The following is a 20,792-nucleotide window of genomic DNA, read 5'->3' as shown; positions in this document are numbered from 1 at the left end:
CTTCACCAAACTCCCCAGCTACCAATCTTGTGTGAATGCCGCTGTGGCGAAAGATGTACGAATCATGTGTGCTCCCTGGGTACCTGGCCACGAGATCTTTTATGATATAGGAGGCATTGCATATCACCTGAATATTCATGGAATGTAGGTATTTACAGTTTCGTTACACATACTCTGTGGCTGATGGTGGACATATTGCCACATGTGTGCCATCTATGGCACCTAGGACGTGGGGGAACTGTGCTATCTGGTAAAACTCAATTTGTGTCTGCTGTATTTCCTGCGGGGTGTGGGGGAATCTGATGTACTGTTGTAGTTTGCTCAGCATGGCGTTGATGCAAGAATTCCAAAATCTGGAGAGGGTACTATGTGAGACCCCTCCAGCTGCTGCTATGACCCCTTGATAGCTCCCTGAGGTGAGTAGGTGGAGGGAGCATAATACCTGCACATGGGTGGGTATGTTATGAGTCCTTAGTGTTCTGCGCTGCAGTATGGGTTGTAGCTCAGCTATCAGGTCAAGTATCATGGCTGAGTTCAACCTATACCTCTCATATATTTCCTCCCCTGTCAGGTCAAAAAGTGTAATACGCACTCTGAAAATGCGCTCCTGTCTCCTCCTCCCTCTCCTCAAACCTGCCAAGGTCCTCATCCTCCTCGAAATGACGTAGAGTGCAGCCATTGTGGAAAAGTGTCTGAGGCATTCTGGGCCTCTTTATATAGGCTGCACCTGGTTCCCACCTGGTTTCAGTTCATGGTATTTTGCATGTGCAAAATGCCATTCTGCGAAAAATCGCAATTTGCGATTTTTTGATGCATCTATTTGCGACTTGGATTTTGCAAATCGCATTTTGCGCCTCACAACTTCCTACTGGAAATACCGAATCGCAAAATGCGACTCGCAAAACCAGCTCGCAAAGCAAAAAATCGCAAAAAATTGCGATTTCTTATTTTTGGTCTGCGAATGCCTTTCGTGCTTCGCAGACCACGTTTTTGCACTCGTAAAAGGCCGATTTTTCCGATTCGCACCATTTGTGAGTGCAAAAACTTTTCCTACATCTGGCCCTTACTCCTGTAAAAATACAGTCTTTACATTAGGTAGAATGCAAGCAACTAGGGAAATAGTAATAGACACAATGGAAACATGCCAAACCTCAAACAATGTGACTGTTAAGAAGTATGGGGGGTAATGTAGTTAAAAATGTAACTTGAGGGGGGAATTTTAATATTGGTAAGAAAAATGTCAATGTACGCAATGATGTGTGTGCCCATAACAATGAACTTGCATCACTGTTGTTGATTCCGCCCGATATGACCTCTTCATCACCCCATGACAGAAATACGTGATCAGGCAATTCCTAAGACCTAGGCCTTAGCAACTGATTGACAGATCACGGGTAGGGCGACATGTAGCCTGTAGACAAATGCACCAACAGGAAAAACCCAAATCAATCCCTCAGATGGCAGCAACACCACAATAGCTATAGGAGATTGGACCCCTATAAAAAAAAATTGGCCGGAGGGATGCCCTTCACCAAAAGACCATAAAAGTTAGATAACACATGAGTTTAGGAATACTCAGACAATCAGAACACAACGCACACAAAACATGAAGTTATCATGCGCTCTCCATGCAGGACATCTGGACATGTTACCTACTAGCCTGCATTATTTCCAAGCAAAGTCAAGATCCACCTGCGCACTTTATCAGATGGTCAGATTTACTACTCAGTGACTAGGCCCAGATTCCTTTCTCTAAAGAATGCATAGAATTGTTTTATGACTTTTCGAGAATTGTATATAATGGATCTCAGAACACTGCAACTTTGAGAGACAGCCATCAGACCCCCAACTCTGTACTGCTCTTCTGGCCGCTGCGTTTAATTAAACCAAATGATTCTGTTTTGTCAGACGTCTCTTGCCTTTCGTATTTTACAGTAAATCCACATTAGAGCAATAACTGAACCACTCTTATCCCATTTTTATAGATTGGGATTATTTCTCCCCCTTTTCATGTCTCTAGTATCTCCCCCCATTTGCTATGGCATTAGAGATTGTGTTAAGTATAAAGCACCATACAACCGGCTGTGACAAATTCAGGTCACCCAGGATCCTGTCTAGTCTTGGGGCCCTACACTTTTTCATATACTTAATGGCTGTTATTGTTTCTTCCATAGAGAATGTGACTGTGGGGGCACTTTCTTAATCCTGGGCTTCAGGAAGAGCATCTCTTGCAGCAGAAACACCCTTGTCTATCTCTTCACTGGACTATAACTTGATAATGTGTTGTTCCCAAGTATGAGGTTTGATTTGAAATTCAAGTAGGTGCCTAAATAGTCTACTGTCATTTGTTATAGCTGCTCTAGCCAGTTTTCTCTAGTTAGTTTCCTTCCAGTTCTTCTTGGCTAGTACCTGTGTCCTTTGATATAATTTCCTTCCATCTGCTGTAGCAGTTCTGCATCTACCGCTTGCAGCAATCATCAGATTTTGATTGGCTGTCTTACTATTGTTATCAAACCATTCCAAACCTTTTTCTTCTACGACATTTAACTTTCTGGATTCTGCAGAAATATTCCTTATGGATTCAAATACGGTGATAAAAATGTGCACAACAGCCAAGTCTGTTTGCTCCCTTTTACGAAGTAGACTTAAGGTAGTAACCACTGTGATGTATATTAAAGCAAGGTTGCCCTCATCCAATTGTATAAGGGGTAATTTTACTCTTGTACCATCATTAAAGGATGCACTCTGTAAATCAAGTGAACTGGCGGGCAGTTACTTGTCAAATATCGGATACTCCTCAGCTCAAGGGCTAGAGCATTATGGTCACTGTCCGACCTATCATTGGCCTTCATAACCTGAACTCTGGGTCATAAGTTTAGATCATGTAGTATTTAATCAATCCAACCTTTCATATTCCACCTCTTGGATGTGTAGTTGCTTCCCTTATCTGTGTTTGTGCGCCCATTACATGAGAGTAGTCCGTGTGCTAGCACCAGGGATGCTATCTGCAGCGCTACCCTAGAACTCCTCCTTAAAAGTGGATTTAACAGTCTTGAAATGCCCCTTTCCTCACCTTCATCTCATGTAAGATTTTGAAAGAAATACAAGGGTTCGTATGTTGTGTTAAAATCCCAAGCTAGGACCAGGTGGCTTCCAATATTTGGGTTCCCAAAATGTCTTTTAGAGTGAGTAGTGTGTCTGACTCCTGATTAGAGCTAGAGAAGCGAATGAATCTATCTAATAATCTTTTATAGTGTTGATATCAAGATCCACAATATCAATAGATTTAGAGCGTAACTGTAGGAAAGTCCTTTTTTTTTGCCTGATCACCCCCACTCTTTCTGGATAAGTACTGGTGGTTACTGACTCTTGGCTGTGCCCTGGGTACTGCTTACCAGTCCCAGGGCCAGTGCTCTGTGTAAAATGGATATGCAAATTAGGCTAATTATAATTGGCTAAGTTAACCTACCTATAAGTCCCTAGTATATGGTAGGGCATGTAGGTTTAGGGACCACAGCATAGGTGGTGCACACCTAGGTGCATTGCTGAGGTGCCCAGTGTCATTTTAAAAGCAAGCCTGCCTTGCTGGCTGCTTTTAAATTAAAGTTATATGCAAATTCGACTTTGGAATTAAAGGTACTTCCAAAGTTTTAAACTACCTTATTTTTACATATAAGTCACCCCTAAGGTGTGCCCTATGTGCCCCTAGGGCTGGGTGCCATGTAACTATAAGCAGGGACTTTATAAAAATAGATTTATAAGCCCTGGTGAGGTAAAAACAGCCAAATTCGTTTTTCCCTCATTGAAGTAAATGGCCTTCATAGGCTAGAATGGGCAGACTTTATTTTAAATTTTAAAGTCTCCTTAAATGTTACATACTAAGAATTTGGTATCAAATTGATTGTTATAATAAATCCCACAACTTCCAGTTGTTGGATTTAATATAACTAGTGCAGGTAAAAAGTTTAGACTTTACCTAAAAAGTTGCCAATTTCAGCTCTGCATTGTTTTTGCTGCTGTGCTCTGATTGGCCAGCCTGCAGCAGCTTCTGCCAGGCCACTTTAATGAGGTGTGAAGTGGCCTGGCTTTACACAAAGGAATGTGCTTGGGGGAGAGAATCTCCCCTCAGCAGATGGGGAAGCAGGAAGGGGGAGGGCTGCCAAACTGGTCTTCAAAGGCAGAGAAGGACATCTGGAGCACCCAGCAACACCCCCACATCCTGCAACCCCAGACAGCTAGGTGCCCCCTTGATTAGATTAGGAGAGGGCAGGAGAGGGGTGTGTTTATGATTTTTAGCCACACCAGTGGGTGGGTTCAGCCAGATCTCTCCTCCAAAAATCAGATTCATCCATTTTGGATTTTTAGAGACTATTGCCTTCTGGGATGGATTTTTGCCACACTTCCCAGGAAGTGGTCATCACAGGGGGACGACCCTGTCCCTGATTGGAGGACCAGGGCCCCCCTGCTTTTCACCCAGGAGCAAGGATAAAACTGGCAGACCTGCACCCACGCCTCAGATCCCCACCAAATTTCAAGAAGAAAGAACTACAAGGAGAAGAAGGACTGCCCTGCTGGACCCCTGGCCTGCACCTGGACCCTGCACTCAGAAAGACTGCACCAGCTGCACACTTGGGCTTCACCACAAGAAGGACTTTGCCTGGCTTCCACTGGTTCAAGGAGGGACTCCCTGTTTGCTACAGGTGAAAAATTGCTAACCAGAGTCCCCTGCACCAACTCCTGAAAAAGTGACCAGCTGACCACTGCCCAGTGGCCAAAAAGGAGTTTGCGCCAGGTGCACTCTGGGAGTTGAAGTCCGCACTTCCCAAGGACCATCACAGAACTTCTGGACCCTTGGGGTGAGCTGTGGACCCCAAAAGAACCTTAAAAGAACATCTGGGTGAAGCCCCAGAAGTTTGGAAAAGATTGGAGAAATTTTAGAAAAAAGCTCCATAAAGTGACCGACTCGACGCGGAAATTCTAGCCGGCTTGCCTCAACCGCGACCCGGCCTGACTTCGTGGTTCGTCCCGGTCAAGAAAAACATCCGAAAAAAAGACTAAGTCCGAACGTAAAAAGTTGACCGGGACCTTCCAGCCATCGTATCCGAGAAGGGCTCCACGGACGTCGGATCAAGATCCAGGTTTACCCCGGTCGAAGGATTTTCATCTCGAAAAAACGACTAAGTCCGAAGGTAGAAATCACCACCGAGGAAACCGACTTCGCGTATCCGGACAAGGGCTCCAGGAGGTCGGATCCAACTGGCAGGTTCGTCCCGGCGAAGAAAAACATCAAAAAAGAGACTAAGTCAGAAGGTAACTTTTTAACCGAGGCCTCCCGCGACTTGTAGCCGAGCAGGGCTCCATCGCGGTCGGCCTGAAATTTGACTTTGCCCCGGTCCTGGTGCAACCAGATGACCCGATTGGCGCTTTTTGTTTCTAAGCGCTAGAAAATAATAATACTTTAAAAATTCATATCTCCGGTTCCCCTGAACCGATTTTAATCGTTTTTGTGTCATTTTAAAGATAAAAATATAAGCTATTTTTATAAATTGGTTTTGGATTTTTAAACTGTTTCCTGTGTTTTATTTAATTACTGTTGTGTGATATTTGAATGCTTTACACTTTGTCTCCTAAGTTAAGCCTTGACGCTCGATGCCAAGCTACCAAGGGTAGAGCTGGGATTAATTTACTGAGACCTAACTGTACTTTTGTGGAGGTTTGTGGCTTGTTGCTAGGTGTAGGTACCTACCTGCCCTACCAATAACCCATTTTCCAACATAATTGGAAGCAGCGACGGGATCCTGTACTTGTGTTCAATATCACGTTACAGTTTTAGATAAAACAAATTAAAAATCCTTTAAATTGTCCTAGTGCAAAAATTGTTTTTAATTTTTAATTTTAATTTTTTTTTTGTAATTAATTTGGATTAATTTCAATTATTGAATTTTTGTAATTTTTCTAAATTCTTGTTTCCAATTTTTGCAAAAAGTTTTTGTTGACACAAAACTAGGGAACCATGGAGCTTGATCTGGCTAGCCTACCCACACTGACAGTAGTCCAGCTTAGGGGGTTGTGTATTGAGAGGGGGTTGCCTGCAACCACTAATCTCAGGAAGGAAATCCTGATTAAATCCCTGACAGCATGGGCTGAGGCCCAAGAGGTAGAGACAGAGGAAGCTCCAGAGGAGGAACCAAAAGAGGATGATGCTAACTCTAACCACTCAGGGGAGGAAAGGCATCAGACCCCAAGTGAGGAAGAGGAGGAACGGTCCTCACTGGACACAGTCACTAGGGGCAGACCCAAAACTAGTGGTAGGAAGGGGGTCCTTTCAGGAGGAGAGAACCCATCCATCAGGGAGAGAGAGCTGGAAGCCCAGCTAGCCTACATAGCTTTGGAGGCAGATAAGCTTGCCCTAGAAAAAAAGAAGTGGGCAAGCAAAGAAAAAAAAGATGGAAGGAGCGAGAAAGAAACTGAGGTGTCCCTGGGTGGGGGTTTTGCCCCCAGATTACCCAAAGGGGTGGTTCCTGCCTATGTAGAGGGGGATGACATCGATAAGTGGCTGGGGGCCTTTGAGAGGGCCCTCCAGATGAGGAAAGTCAAGCCTCAGTACTGGGGTTCACTCCTGTGGGAGTTAGTTCCCAACTCTGGGAGGGATAGGCTCCTAACCATGAGTGGGGAGGATGCAGACTCATACCCCAGTATGAAGAGTTGCTTGACTAAGAAGTTTGGTCTAACCCCAGAGCAGTATAGGCTTAAGTTTAGGGACACCCAAAAGACAAGCACCCAGTCCTGGGTGGACTTTGTGGACATTTCAGTAAAAGCACTGGAGGGCTGGATACAGGGCAACAGGGTAAGTACCTTTGAGGGGCTGTACAATTTGATTATGAGGGAGCACCTTCTAACTAATTGTGTCCAAGAGAGGCTCCGCCAGTATCTAGTAGACTCTAGGTTGACCAACCCCAGAGAGCTGGGGGAGGCAGCAGATGACTGGTTAAGAACTAGAGTTAACCAGAGACCCCCAGGGGGTGATCAGAAAAAGGGAGGACATGGTTCTTCTCAGGGGAAGAACCAGGGGAAAGATGACAAAAAACCCAAAGAGTCCTCACAAGAGTCCCCAAAAACTTCTCAGGGAGGGGGAACCCCGAGCCAATTCACTTTTAAAGGGAAAGGGTATCAGGGAAAGAATTTTGATCCTGCTAAAGCAGGAAAGTTTCAGGAGCTTGCTAAGGCCGGCAAGTGTTTTGACTGTTATCAGCCAGGACATAAAAGAGGAGATGCTATCTGCACCAAGAAGCCCCCCACTGGTGGGCAATCCCAGGGGATTGCTAGTGTAGGGTTGGGGGTGGAAGTTGGCCCAGGGGTGGAATCAGGGTACACTGAAGTCACCTTAGTATCCGTGGGTGGGGTGGACATTGCAACTATGGCCACCTTACCTCCCATCATGCAGAGGTATAGGCAGAGGCCTAAAGTCAATGGGACTGAAGTGGAAGCTCTGAGAGATACAGGAGCCAGTGTGACAATGGTCACAGAAAAACTGGTTTCTCCAGAGCAGGTCTTACCTGGTGTCTTCCACCAGGTGACTTATGCAGATAGCAGAACCAAACTCCATCCCATGGCTATGGTGAGTCTGGAATGGGGAGGTGTGACTGGCCCTAAAAAAGTAGCTGTAGCTCCTGCCCTCCCACTATAGTGTCTGCTGGGAAATGATCTTGAAGCATCTGAATGGTCAGAAGTGGAGAGAAGGGTCCATGCAAAGATGCTGGATCTCCCTGAATGGGTGTGTGCTGTGACCAGGTCACAGGCAGCACAACAGGGAAATGCTGGACACTTGGACCCTGGAACAATGGGCCAAGCCTCCAAGAAGAAGAGAAAGGGCACTGGGTCTGGCTTACCAGCCCCAACAAGTACAGAGGGTCAGGAAGAATCCAACCCTGAGGGGGAGGATCTGAACTCTGAGGGAGGGACACCTTCCCTGCAAACTCTGCCTGACTTGGCAGAACTGCAAGGGGCAGGTGGGCCCACCAGAGAAGATTTGTGCCAGGGACAAAGAGAGTGTCCCACTCTTGAGGGCCTGAGGCAGACTGCTGCCAGGCAAGAACAAGGGGATACCAGTGGTACCCACAAGGTTTACTGGGAGGATGGAGTTCTCTACACTGAGGCTAGGACCCTCAAAGAAGGGGCTACTAGGAGAGTAGTGGTCCCCCAAAAGTATAGAGAATTCCTCCTTACCTTAAGCCATGATATCCCCTTAGCTGGTCATTTGGGACAGACCAAGACCTGGAACAGGCTGGTCAACCATTTTTTTGGGCCTGAAATGTCAGAAAAAGTCAGGGAGTTTTGCAGCTCCTGTGTCACCTGTCAAACCAGTGGCAAGACAGGGGGCAAGCCAAAGGCTCCTTTAATTCCACTGCCAGTGGTTGGGACTCCCTTTGAGAGGGTGGGGATTGACATTGTTGGTCCCCTAGACCCACCAACTGCTTCAGGTAACAGGTACATTGTGGTGGTAGTGGACCATGCCACCAGGTACCCTGAGGCAATACCCCTCCGGACAATCACTGCACCCACAGTGGCTAGGGCCCTACTTGGTGTGGTCACCAGAGTGGGATTCCCAAAGGAGGAGGTCTCAGATAGGGGCACAAACTTTATGTCAGCTTATCTGAAAGCCATGTGGGAGGAGTGTGGTGTTACTTATAAGTTCAGCACACCCTACCATCCACAGACCAATGGTCTAGTGGAAAGATTCAATAAGACCCTGAAGGGCATGATCATGGGTTTGTCTGACAAACTCAGGAGGAGATGGGATGTCCTCCTCCCATGCCTGCTGTTTGCCTACAGGGAGGTGCCACAGAAGGGGGTTGGATTCAGCCCCTTTGAGTTACTGTTTGGGCACCCTGTAAGAGGCCCATTGTGCTTGGTGAGAGAGTCTTGGGAAAAGCCTCTCAAGGAAGCCAAGGAGAATGTGCTGGATTATGTACTAGGCCTGCGGTCTCGCATGGCTGAGTATATGAAGAAGGCAAGCAGAAACCTGGAGGCCAGTCAGGAGCTCATGAAGCTCTGGCATGATCAAAAGGCTACCATGCCTGAGTATCACCCAGGACAGCTGGTGTGGGTTTTGGAGCCCATGGCTCCTAGGGCACTACAGGCCAAATGGACTGGGCCCTATCCAATCCTAGAAAAAAAAGGTGAGGTCACCTACTTGGTGGACCTTGGCACCCCCAGGAATCCTCACAGGATCCTGCATGTTAATAGGATGAAACCCCACCAGGACAGGGCAGACATGACCATGCTGATGGTCACTGATGAAGGGAAGGAGGAGGAGGGTGAACCTCTGCCAGACCTCCTGTCCTCAAAGGAAAAAGATGGGTCAGTGGAGGGAGTGGTACTCTCTCCCAAACTGACAGATCAGCAACAACAAGACTGTAAGCAAGTCTTGGGACAGTTTGCTAGTCTGTTCTCCCTGACCCCTGGACTCACCAATTGGTGTGTCCATGATGTTGACACTGGTGACAGCTTGCCTGTCAAGAACAAGCTGTACAGGCTGTCTGACCAGGTCAAGGCCAACATCAAAGCTGAAGTGGCTAAGATATTGGACCTGAAGGTAATTGAGCCCTCTGATAGTCCTTGGTCCAGTCCAGTGGTACTGGTGCCCAAAGCTAATCCCCAAGGTGGGAAGAAAGAATTAAGATTCTGTGTGGACTACAGAGGTCTAAATGCAGTCACTAGGACTGATGCTCACCCCATACCTAGAGCTGATGAGCTCATTGACAGGTTGGGGGCTGCCAAATTCCTGAGCACATTTGATCTGACCTCAGGATATTGGCAGATTGCCTTAAGTCCAAGAGCTAAGGAGAGGTCAGCATTTTCCACACCAGAGGGCCACTTTCAGTTCAAGGTGATGCCCTTTGGGATGAAAAATGCTCCTGCCACCTTCCAACGGTTGGTGAATAGAGTCCTATCTGGGTTGGAATCTTTTAGTGCAGCTTATCTGGATGATATAGCTGTATTTAGTTCCACCTGGAGGGACCACCTGGTCCACCTGAAGGAAGTGCTTCAGGCCCTGCTTCAAGCAGGCCTGACTATCAAGGCAAGTAAGTGCCAGATAGGGCAAAGTTCTGTTGTGTACCTGGGCCACCTTGTTGGTGGAGGCCATGTACAACCTCTCCAGCCCAAGATCCAGACTATCGTGGATTGGGAGGCTCCAAAAACCCAGACTCAGGTCAGGGCCTTTCTTGGCCTGACTGGGTATTACAGGAGGTTTGTTCAGAATTTTGGGACCATAGTGGCCCCTCTGACTGAGCTTACCTCCAAGAAACAACCCAAGAAGGTCATTTGGACCCCAGAGTGTCAGAAAGCTTTTGACACCCTAAAACAGGCTATGTGTTCAGCACCAGTGTTACTGGCCCCTGACTATAGCAAGGAATTTGTAGTGCAAACAGATGCTTCAGAGGAAGGGATTGGGGCAGTGTTAGCACAAGTTAATGAAGAGGGCCATGATCACCCAGTTGCCTTCATCAGCAGGCGACTACTCCCCAGAGAGAAAAAATGGAGTGCCATTGAGAGGGAGGCCTTTGCTGTGGTTTGGTCCCTGAAGAAGTTGAGGCCTTACTTGTTTGGCACTCACTTCCGTGTACAAACTGACCACAGACCTCTCAGATGGTTGATGCAAATGAGGGGGGAGAACCCAAAACTGTTAAGGTGGTCCATTTCCCTACAGGGGATGGACTTCACAGTGGAGCACAGACCTGGGACTGCTCATACCAATGCAGATGGCCTTTCCAGGTTTTTCCACTTAGCTCATGAGGACTACCAGGGTGTAGGTTAGTACCCATCACCTTTCATCTGGGGGGGGGGCAGTGTAGGAAAGTCCTTTTTTTTTGCCTGATCACCCCCACTCTTTCTGGATAAGTACTGGTGGTTACTGACTCTTGGCTGTGCCCTGGCTACTGCTTACCAGTCCCAGGGCCAGTGCTCTGTGTAAAATGGATATGCAAATTAGGCTAATTATAATTGGCTAAGTTAACCTACCTATAAGTCCCTAGTATATGGTAGGGCATGTAGGTTTAGGGACCACAGCATAGGTGGTGCACACCTAGGTGCATTGCTGAGGTGCCCAGTGTCATTTTAAAAGCAAGCCTGCCTTGCTGGCTGCTTTTAAATTAAAGTTATATGCAAATTCGACTTTGGAATTAAAGGTACTTCCAAAGTTTTAAACTACCTTATTTTTACATATAAGTCACCCCTAAGGTGTGCCCTATGTGCCCCTAGGGCTGGGTGCCATGTAACTATAAGCAGGGACTTTATAAAAATAGATTTATAAGCCCTGGTGAGGTAAAAACAGCCAAATTCGTTTTTCCCTCATTGAAGTAAATGGCCTTCATAGGCTAGAATGGGCAGACTTTATTTTAAATTTTAAAGTCTCCTTAAATGTTACATACCAAGAATTTGGTATCAAATTGATTGTTATAATAAATCCCACAACTTCCAGTTGTTGGATTTAATATAACTAGTGCAGGTAAAAAGTTTAGACTTTACCTAAAAAGTTGCCAATTTCAGCTCTGCATTGTTTTTGCTGCTGTGCTCTGATTGGCCAGCCTGCAGCAGCTTCTGCCAGGCCACTTTAATGAGGTGTGAAGTGGCCTGGCTTTACACAAAGGAATGTGCTTGGGGGAGAGAATCTCCCCTCAGCAGATGGGGAAGCAGGAAGGGGGAGGGCTGCCAAACTGGTCTTCAAAGGCAGAGAAGGACATCTGGAGCACCCAGCAACACCCCCACATCCTGCAACCCCAGACAGCTAGGTGCCCCCTTGATTAGATTAGGAGAGGGCAGGAGAGGGGTGTGTTTATGATTTTTAGCCACACCAGTGGGTGGGTTCAGCCAGATCTCTCCTCCAAAAATCAGATTCATCCATTTTGGATTTTTAGAGACTATTGCCTTCTGGGATGGATTTTTGCCACACTTCCCAGGAAGTGGTCATCACAGGGGGACGACCCTGTCCCTGATTGGAGGACCAGGGCCCCCCTGCTTTTCACCCAGGAGCAAGGATAAAACTGGCAGACCTGCACCCACGCCTCAGATCCCCACCAAATTTCAAGAAGAAAGAACTACAAGGAGAAGAAGGACTGCCCTGCTGGACCCCTGGCCTGCACCTGGACCCTGCACTCAGAAAGACTGCACCAGCTGCACACTTGGGCTTCACCACAAGAAGGACTTTGCCTGGCTTCCACTGGTTCAAGGAGGGACTCCCTGTTTGCTACAGGTGAAAAATTGCTAACCAGAGTCCCCTGCACCAACTCCTGAAAAAGTGACCAGCTGACCACTGCCCAGTGGCCAAAAAGGAGTTTGCGCCAGGTGCACTCTGGGAGTTGAAGTCCGCACTTCCCAAGGACCATCACAGAACTTCTGGACCCTTGGGGTGAGCTGTGGACCCCAAAAGAACCTTAAAAGAACATCTGGGTGAAGCCCCAGAAGTTTGGAAAAGATTGGAGAAATTTTAGAAAAAAGCTCCATAAAGTGACCGACTCGACGCGGAAATTCTAGCCGGCTTGCCTCAACCGCGACCCGGCCTGACTTCGTGGTTCGTCCCGGTCAAGAAAAACATCCGAAAAAAAGACTAAGTCCGAACGTAAAAAGTTGACCGGGACCTTCCAGCCATCGTATCCGAGAAGGGCTCCACGGACGTCGGATCAAGATCCAGGTTTACCCCGGTCGAAGGATTTTCATCTCGAAAAAACGACTAAGTCCGAAGGTAGAAATCACCACCGAGGAAACCGACTTCGCGTATCCGGACAAGGGCTCCAGGAGGTCGGATCCAACTGGCAGGTTCGTCCCGGCGAAGAAAAACATCAAAAAAGAGACTAAGTCAGAAGGTAACTTTTTAACCGAGGCCTCCCGCGACTTGTAGCCGAGCAGGGCTCCATCGCGGTCGGCCTGAAATTTGACTTTGCCCCGGTCCTGGTGCAACCAGATGACCCGATTGGCGCTTTTTGTTTCTAAGCGCTAGAAAATAATAATACTTTAAAAATTCATATCTCCGGTTCCCCTGAACCGATTTTAATCGTTTTTGTGTCATTTTAAAGATAAAAATATAAGCTATTTTTATAAATTGGTTTTGGATTTTTAAACTGTTTCCTGTGTTTTATTTAATTACTGTTGTGTGATATTTGAATGCTTTACACTTTGTCTCCTAAGTTAAGCCTTGACGCTCGATGCCAAGCTACCAAGGGTAGAGCTGGGATTAATTTACTGAGACCTAACTGTACTTTTGTGGAGGTTTGTGGCTTGTTGCTAGGTGTAGGTACCTACCTGCCCTACCAATAACCCATTTTCCAACAGTAACCTTATTCTACACGCTGATAATGTCTTCACCCATATTGTTAGACTTCCTAATGTTCGTCCCACAGGTGAACTTCTGGCCTATATACTATAATTTGTTCCCTATTTGTCAGTGCTAAGGATAAGCGGGGGGAGCTTCAATGCCAGGTCGATGTTAGAGTTCCCTCAGGGGATACATCATATCCCTTCTCAAGTCAATCAGTCTCATTAAGGCATTCATCATGACATCTCTCAATAGGTACATTTAAAGATCGTCCTATCTAAGTAGCAGGTGACATCTTGCTGAAGTTGCGGCTAGAATGCTCCTGAGGTGGCGTAAAATTTAAACTGCATCGAGGAACCATTCAGGGGAGAATTTCAGAGGTCTAAATTTACTAATGCATGTGCATACTCCTCCTTGCTCAATTCAAGACCTATATAGTACAGCTGCTCATTTTGCATAGTAGTCCATTCATAAGGGGCATATTTCCCCTTTTTGGCCATCTAGTTTCTAGTTACCACTGGCCTTAACGGCTTGGTTGCAAAAACCCGGGATGTACTTCTACATTTCTCTACCTGACTCCTTCTTTCTGAGGAGGCATTCTTAGGTGGCCTGTACAGTGGATTTGCAGTGTACATATGATCCCTGCCCAGTTGGACATCCTCCCTCTGGCTAACCTGTATCATTGTGTTGTCTCTAATTTAGATGTATTTCTTCATTGGACTTAGAGTCCCATACGTACTCATTCTTTTCCCCTTATTCCTACATCCCTCGTCCATAAATCATTTACCTCTATAGTTGTTACTGGTCTTGCCTACTGTCATTGCCATGTACTGATGTGCATTCCATTTTGTTGTTGGTGAAGGGGGGTTGACATGGTTATACATCCAGGTGCTCAAATGTGGAGTGGATTTTGGAGTCTGCAAGGGTAGGGTGTGTTGCATTGTGGTAGTTGTAGTACTTTCTGAAATGTGGTAAATCCATGCACTAGGTGGGCCTAAGTGGGAATGGTGTTAGTTGGGAGCTGTGGCATGCAAGGGAGGTATTGGGTCCATGGTGATTTAGTGCTTGTGAGGGTGGAGTGAGGCAGTGACAGGATGGTGGGGGTACATGCTGTGCAGGGGTACACGGTGGCAAGGGAGTGTTGTTGACTTATCAGAATCCAGCCCTCCTGGTATTTCCGTCAGTCCCTCTGGGTGTAGGATGGCCAAGACCTTCTCCTCCCATGATGAGAACTCAGGGGGAGGTGTTGGGGGCCCACCGCCAGTCTTCATGATGGCGATGTGGTGTCATGATGCCATGCGTGGGTCGGTCCACCTCTTCCTGATGTCATCCCTTGTGCGTGGATGGTTCCCCACTGTGTTCACTCTGACGATGATCCTCTGCCATAACTCCGTTTTCCGGGCTATGGATGCCTGCTTGACCTGTGATCCACACAGTTGTGGGTCCACTCTGACAATTTCATTGACCATGTCCCTCAACTCCTTGCCTGTGAATCGTGGATGTTTTTGTGGTGCCATGGTGGTTGTTTCATGGATGATGGGTGTGCTGTTTGTTGGTATGAGTTTGAGTGGTATGGTGTGCGAGTGGTTTGTGGTGTTTGTGTGCAGTGGTGATGTGCGTGTTGTGTTGCTCTTGATGTTATGTGTTGTGTGATATGTGTTTATTGTGATGCTGCCTGTGATACCTAGGTGCAGAGCCTTCTGTCTGTGTGGTCTAGCCTTGATATGTTGGACTTTCTGGGTGTCAAGGTATGTTTGGGTGTGTGTTATATAGTGCTGTGATCAGGTGTGCGTGGTGTGTGTATGTCTATCAGGTGAGGGGTATTGGTATTGTCCAATGTGGTGCAGAGTTCCGGTGGAGGTGCGTTTTTGTTTGCAGCGTTTCAGACCACCAATGGTTTGCTGCAGCACAAAGACCACAGTGTTGATTTGTGAGTCAGAATTTGGAGGGCGGACTGTTGTCGGTGTGACGGTGCATCTCTCCCGCTGTCGATCAGGTCGACGTTGTCGGATTTTTGTCTGTTTTCTGGTGGCGTTGTGTTGGTGACTCGGAATGTGGCAGTCTTCAGACCACCATCACTGGTGGTCTTTCGGTGCTCACTTACACAGCATTCTTCAGAAAAGGCTGCCAAACTCTTAATGAGCACCTCCATGTCACAGTGAGCTCTCAGGACACATGCATGTTTGTCTCCAGGACCACTCATTAGATCTTTTCCATACCTGGCTGGGAAAGCCCATAGAAGCACAGAATGAAAGCCACATCTCAGAAGCCTAGGAGGGCCTCCCCTTTGAAGTTTTGATGGGAAGGGATCAGGCAGCTGTGTCCATTAGGAGATGAGCTAAGGCTCCAAGGGAAGGTCTTTACGTACCCTACTTGAAGTCACCAATTTAAAATATCTCAGCTTGCTGTGCAGGAGCTGTGGCACAAGGGTCGACTGAAGATGTGGAATGCTAGGATGGGCCAGGGGTAGCATACTTCTAGAAATTTCCACCCCATCTTACCATCCCCTGTAAAAGGGAGAGACTTCTGAGAAGACACCAGACCTGGGAGCAATGATGGAGAAAGAATGCCCAGCTAGAATGAGAGGCCACCTGATATTACTACAATCATGGACAGAAGAAATGTATCTCTAGCTGGACCCTAGGACTAGGATGGGTCTCTCCAGGTTCAGTGGTGCTGGCCTCTTTATCACTCCTGAGAAACAGTTTGGGGACTAGACCTGATGGGGAACCCAGATGGCTCCATGGGACTTCTGTGGGTGCCTTTCAAACAGCCAGGAGGCTGTAGGACCAGGTAGAGAATGGATGGGAGGTGTTAGGATTGCTGGCTGTTGAGGGGGCCATGGATGACACCCCCAAGCAGGAGAGAGGGTCAGGGGCCCAGGCAGAGAACAATGTAATCAACTGGAGGTGTAAGAATCCAGATTCCACAATAGAATCCTGTTTGGAGGCCAGAAAGCCTGATGAAAATGCTCCTGGTATCTAGAACATGCTAACAACAGTAAAGGAACACTGTTCTTGTGTAAATCGGCTCTATGGGAAAGAGCAAATGAAGCAGAATGATGGCTCCCTTAGGTGGACCAGGCTGAGAATGAAAGATGTAGCGTTAGGCAGATTATCTCAAAATTCCCCCAATGAGGGCAAGCCTTTCAGGATCGGTGCATCCTGATTCATTAAGGGGGTCATTCTAAGTTTGGCGGGCGGCGGTTGCCGCCCGGCAAACGGGAACCGCCAATTGGCCGCTCCGCCGTCAGAAGACCGCTGGGGCCATTCAGACTTTCCCGCTGGGCCGGCGGGCGCCCGCCAAGGGAGCACCCGCCGGCCCAGCGGGAAAGGGCCTGCAACACTGAAGCCGGCTCCGAATGGAGCCGGCGGTGTTGCAGGTGTGCGACGGGTGCAATAGCACCCGTCGCGCTTTTCACTGTCTGCTATGCAGACAGTGAAAAGCTTAATGGGGCCCTGTTAGGGGGCCCCTGCACTGCCCATGCCAGTGGCATGGAAAGTGCAGGGGCCCCCAGGGGCCCCAGGACACCCGTTCGCGCCATCCTGTTCCTGGCGGTGAAAACCGCCAGAAACAGGCTGGCGGGAAGGGGGTCGGAATCCCCAGCGCCGCCATGGAGGATTGGGCCAACCGGGGTTAATCCAGCGGGAAACCGCCGGACCCGGTTTTCTGACCGCAGCTTTACCGCCGCGGTCAGAATGGCCCAGGAAGCACCGCCAGCCTGTTGGCGGTGGGGTCGGAATGAGGCCCTAAGTCTTGATAGGGATGGTGTGTGCATGGGGCTCCTCTCCAACACCACTTTTGACCCCTGAAGACCACATTTCCAGGGGCCCACCAAAATTAGTATTGTCTTGGGGACTCTATTTCTCCAGGATCAAATACAAGTCAGCCTGAGAGTTAATCCTGTCGTCTGTGCCCATACTTGAAGAGGCCAGCACATGTAGAATCCCTGTTCCCACCCAGAGCATGAACTACAGGACAGTTTGGTACAGCCTGTGCAGGAATCCAGCAGGCAGGAGAGGGGCGGAAAGTGCCACGTCCTCCGCTGCACTCAAGAGGGATGTCCCACACTCAGAGTTGGGGTAGGAGTGGAACTAAGGCTCCCACTGTCATCCCCAACAATTAAAAAGGCCTGTTGGTGCCTTACGTGGGATCCTGGCACCCATAATCAAAGAAAAGTGCAACACACAGTTGCAATAAAAGAAAAAAATGCACAAGGCACACAACAGCATAAAAGAAAAAAACACTCGTCCAGTATACATTGCTTCTGCAGAAGGAGCACACCAGAATCTTCTGGAATATTTGACAATGTCAAATAATGGTCCATGTGGTGCCCTGGGATGGTTAAGAACACCACCAATAGTTTCATAGCATTATGGGAGGGGGAGTTGCAGAAATCATACCAGTCCCCCCAGAAGCTGCCCCAGCATGTTTCTCCAATGTTGTCCTACGTCTCACAGGAAATTGAATCCCAGACCCCAGAAGAGGGTTTTTGCATGTTTGTGCACTCTCAGAGATACAGCGTTTGCTCCTAGGGTTTGAGATGATTGCTCGTAAAGCTGCAGTGGCAACATGGTAAAAAAGTAATACAACTCTGGGACACGTTTTTTAATATAATTCTTTATTGACAATGCAAAGTTGTCTATTATCATGAATAGTATTGAATATTGATACTGTCCCCATTGATTTCACTGGTGTTGCAATGGTGGAGTATAACATAGTTCCCCTTATATTGTGATTTTGTATCTAGTATGGGGAGAAATATTGTGACTGTGAGTTTAGGGCTTGCTGGGGATGTAAGCTTTCCTGAGGGTATCACCAAATGTATTTCTACCCACCTGATTATTATATATATATATTTATAATGACTGCGTACCATTTGGCAGTGTTTGTGTAATAAAGGTACTTTTCCTTTTGACGAGCAAAAACACTGACTGGACAATTATTTAATAAGTGTTGTTGTTACATACCAGTGAGCTATGGATACTAGCCTACACCACCTACCTTAAATATGCCTTTGTTGGTGTCTGACTACTCTGGTTCACTAGCTTGAGAGAGTCAAGTACTACAAAGGGATACTTGGTTCCAATAAAGTGGTAGTTGCAGACTCATTGCATCTTTTACAACAAGTAAATATAGTATCCAACACCATGCGTAATAAAATAATAAACATGCACGTCTGAGGGATGTTGGTTTATATTTATAAATGAAGACTACTTTTCATTTTCAGAGAGGTTTCCTTTACGAAAACAATATTTTCTACCTCAAATAGCAAACAAAAATGACCCAAATTCAGTGTTATTCACTGTTTTCAACAGGGACGTGCCAAATAAATGTCTTTGTCACTTTCAATGGAATAGTCTTTGGCGCCAGACCTATTTAATTGAATTAGCCAGTTCATTTAATCAGCGCCGGTCACAGATTGAGTGATCAAACGTCTCTTGTTAAAACATACACACGGTTCCATGCGAATTAAACAGTTATCAAATACTGTACATGATTTATTTTTTTCTAATTACGCTAGCTGGCTCTTTCTGTAAGTCTGAAGCCCATTTCATGCCATTGTCTTTTTTTCGCTCTAGCTGGCTGATGACAGTATGTGCACAGAATTGCAATTAGTTTTACAGCGGCATTGCCATAGAACCCTGGATGTGAACAGGTTGTGTAATCAGAGTTTGGAAAGCAAGTCAGCCATTCAGCCGAACGCAGTTGTAGCAAGTTGCTTTTGCTTACTACTTATTTTGGTCTCTAAACTGTTGTTGCGGCTGGCATTTTAATCAATCTAAAGCTAAGTTGTGCCCAATTTCTTCAAGGAGGGTGTTCCTTTCAATTCGCTTCGTGTTCTGCGTCTCTAATATAATAAAGTATGAAAAACAAATTGCTTTGGCGAAATGAGCTTGAAATCTTGGGGCGAATTCATAGAAGTAAAACTGCTCACTTAGGAGGGACAGTTTGCCCCTTTAAAATGTACAAAATCATTTCCCGGGCCTTTAGTTCCTTAAGGTCACTGAAGTCCCTCATTTGGAACATGCAGTTTTGTCGAGGAGAAAAATGTATGCTAGCTCTATTCACGAATATGTTTTCTGGTCCATTGCATTACAAACATTTCTACAATTTCCACCACGATTATATAATACCATACACCTCCTAGTAATTTCCCATTTGTCTTTGGGGTCCTTAGTACCAATTTGGGAGATGCACGTATGACCGTCAATGACAATGTTAATCTCCGTTATCAAGTAATTTTCCCTCTACATATGCTCTACTTCGAGTAGGAAATTTCACAGTTTCTTCGTTGGCCGTCCAATTCACCGGTTTTGTCCCTTGATTGCAATCTATATTTTTACTTTAGTTTTAGCTTTGTTTGGTGGATGTCTAGTCAAGGGCACCCTGGATGAACCCTCATGCAGGATACTCAAAACTGGTAGCCCCTCCCACTCGTCAGGTTACCCCTAGGTAATTATATGCAACTTCATCAATAGATAAAAGTAGGATAGAGCATGAATTCCGGCTGTGGAAAATCAATCAGACCGTCGAGCATTTTTCTTCCTCTCACTTCTCTGGAATCTATGTGAGTTAGAGATCTACGCTTTCTCATCAGAGCATTACTTACTGTTTTCTTCTTTGTGTGGGGACGTTCAGTTACCTTATCCTACAATCTATGCTGGGATCACGAAAAGTGACTGTGCTCTGCAGCATTTGCTCTTCCTAAAAGAAGGAAATCTGATCAAACATGAGTCACTGGAATTTTTAACTACCTGGATAAAAAACTATCAATAGCAGTGGGCTGTAGTTAAGCAAAACCTGTTTATAAAAATAAGCTGATGCCCCACTCCATTATGCTAAAAAGATACATTATCACCAGACCTGCCTGGACCTCACTGAGGTTCTGTGACCTTACAGGGGTGCTGTCTATCTCCTTGACACAGAAATAAGCTATTTGAGACCTATAATGCTCTGCTAATTTACATATCTGAAATTTCCAACCTACTCAAGGACACCAGATAAAGCTAATCAAAGCACCAAGACGTCCTCTCTACCGTCACCAAACTCTGAGGAAAATTAACCGATTTGAAGAGTGTGTTTCACTAGATTGGTAAGGAAAGTGAAGTCACTGCCTTCTAATTACTTTTCATGCCTCACTTTCCAAGAAGGATGGCTTGGTTAGTTCAACATGAAGCCACTCTGGTGGTCATTACAACCCTGCCGGCAGGTGTTAAAGCAGCGGTAAGACCGGCAACAGGCTGGCGGTAAAAAAATTGGAATAACGACCGTGGCGGAAACCACCAACAAAGACAGCCACTTTAACACTCCGACCACCACGGCGGTACAAACAAACAGCACGGCGGTCACCGCCAACAGACAGGCAGAGGACAAAGTACCCCCCACAGTATCACAACCTACCAATCCGCCACCTTTTCCGGGGCGGATACACCACGGACAAAAGCACGGCGGAAACAGGACTTTGAAGGGAAAACGC

Source organism: Pleurodeles waltl, chromosome 9, assembly GCF_031143425.1.
Source record: "Pleurodeles waltl isolate 20211129_DDA chromosome 9, aPleWal1.hap1.20221129, whole genome shotgun sequence".
Taxonomy (NCBI): Eukaryota; Metazoa; Chordata; class Amphibia; order Caudata; family Salamandridae; genus Pleurodeles; species Pleurodeles waltl.
This window is presented reverse-complemented; position numbering follows the sequence as displayed.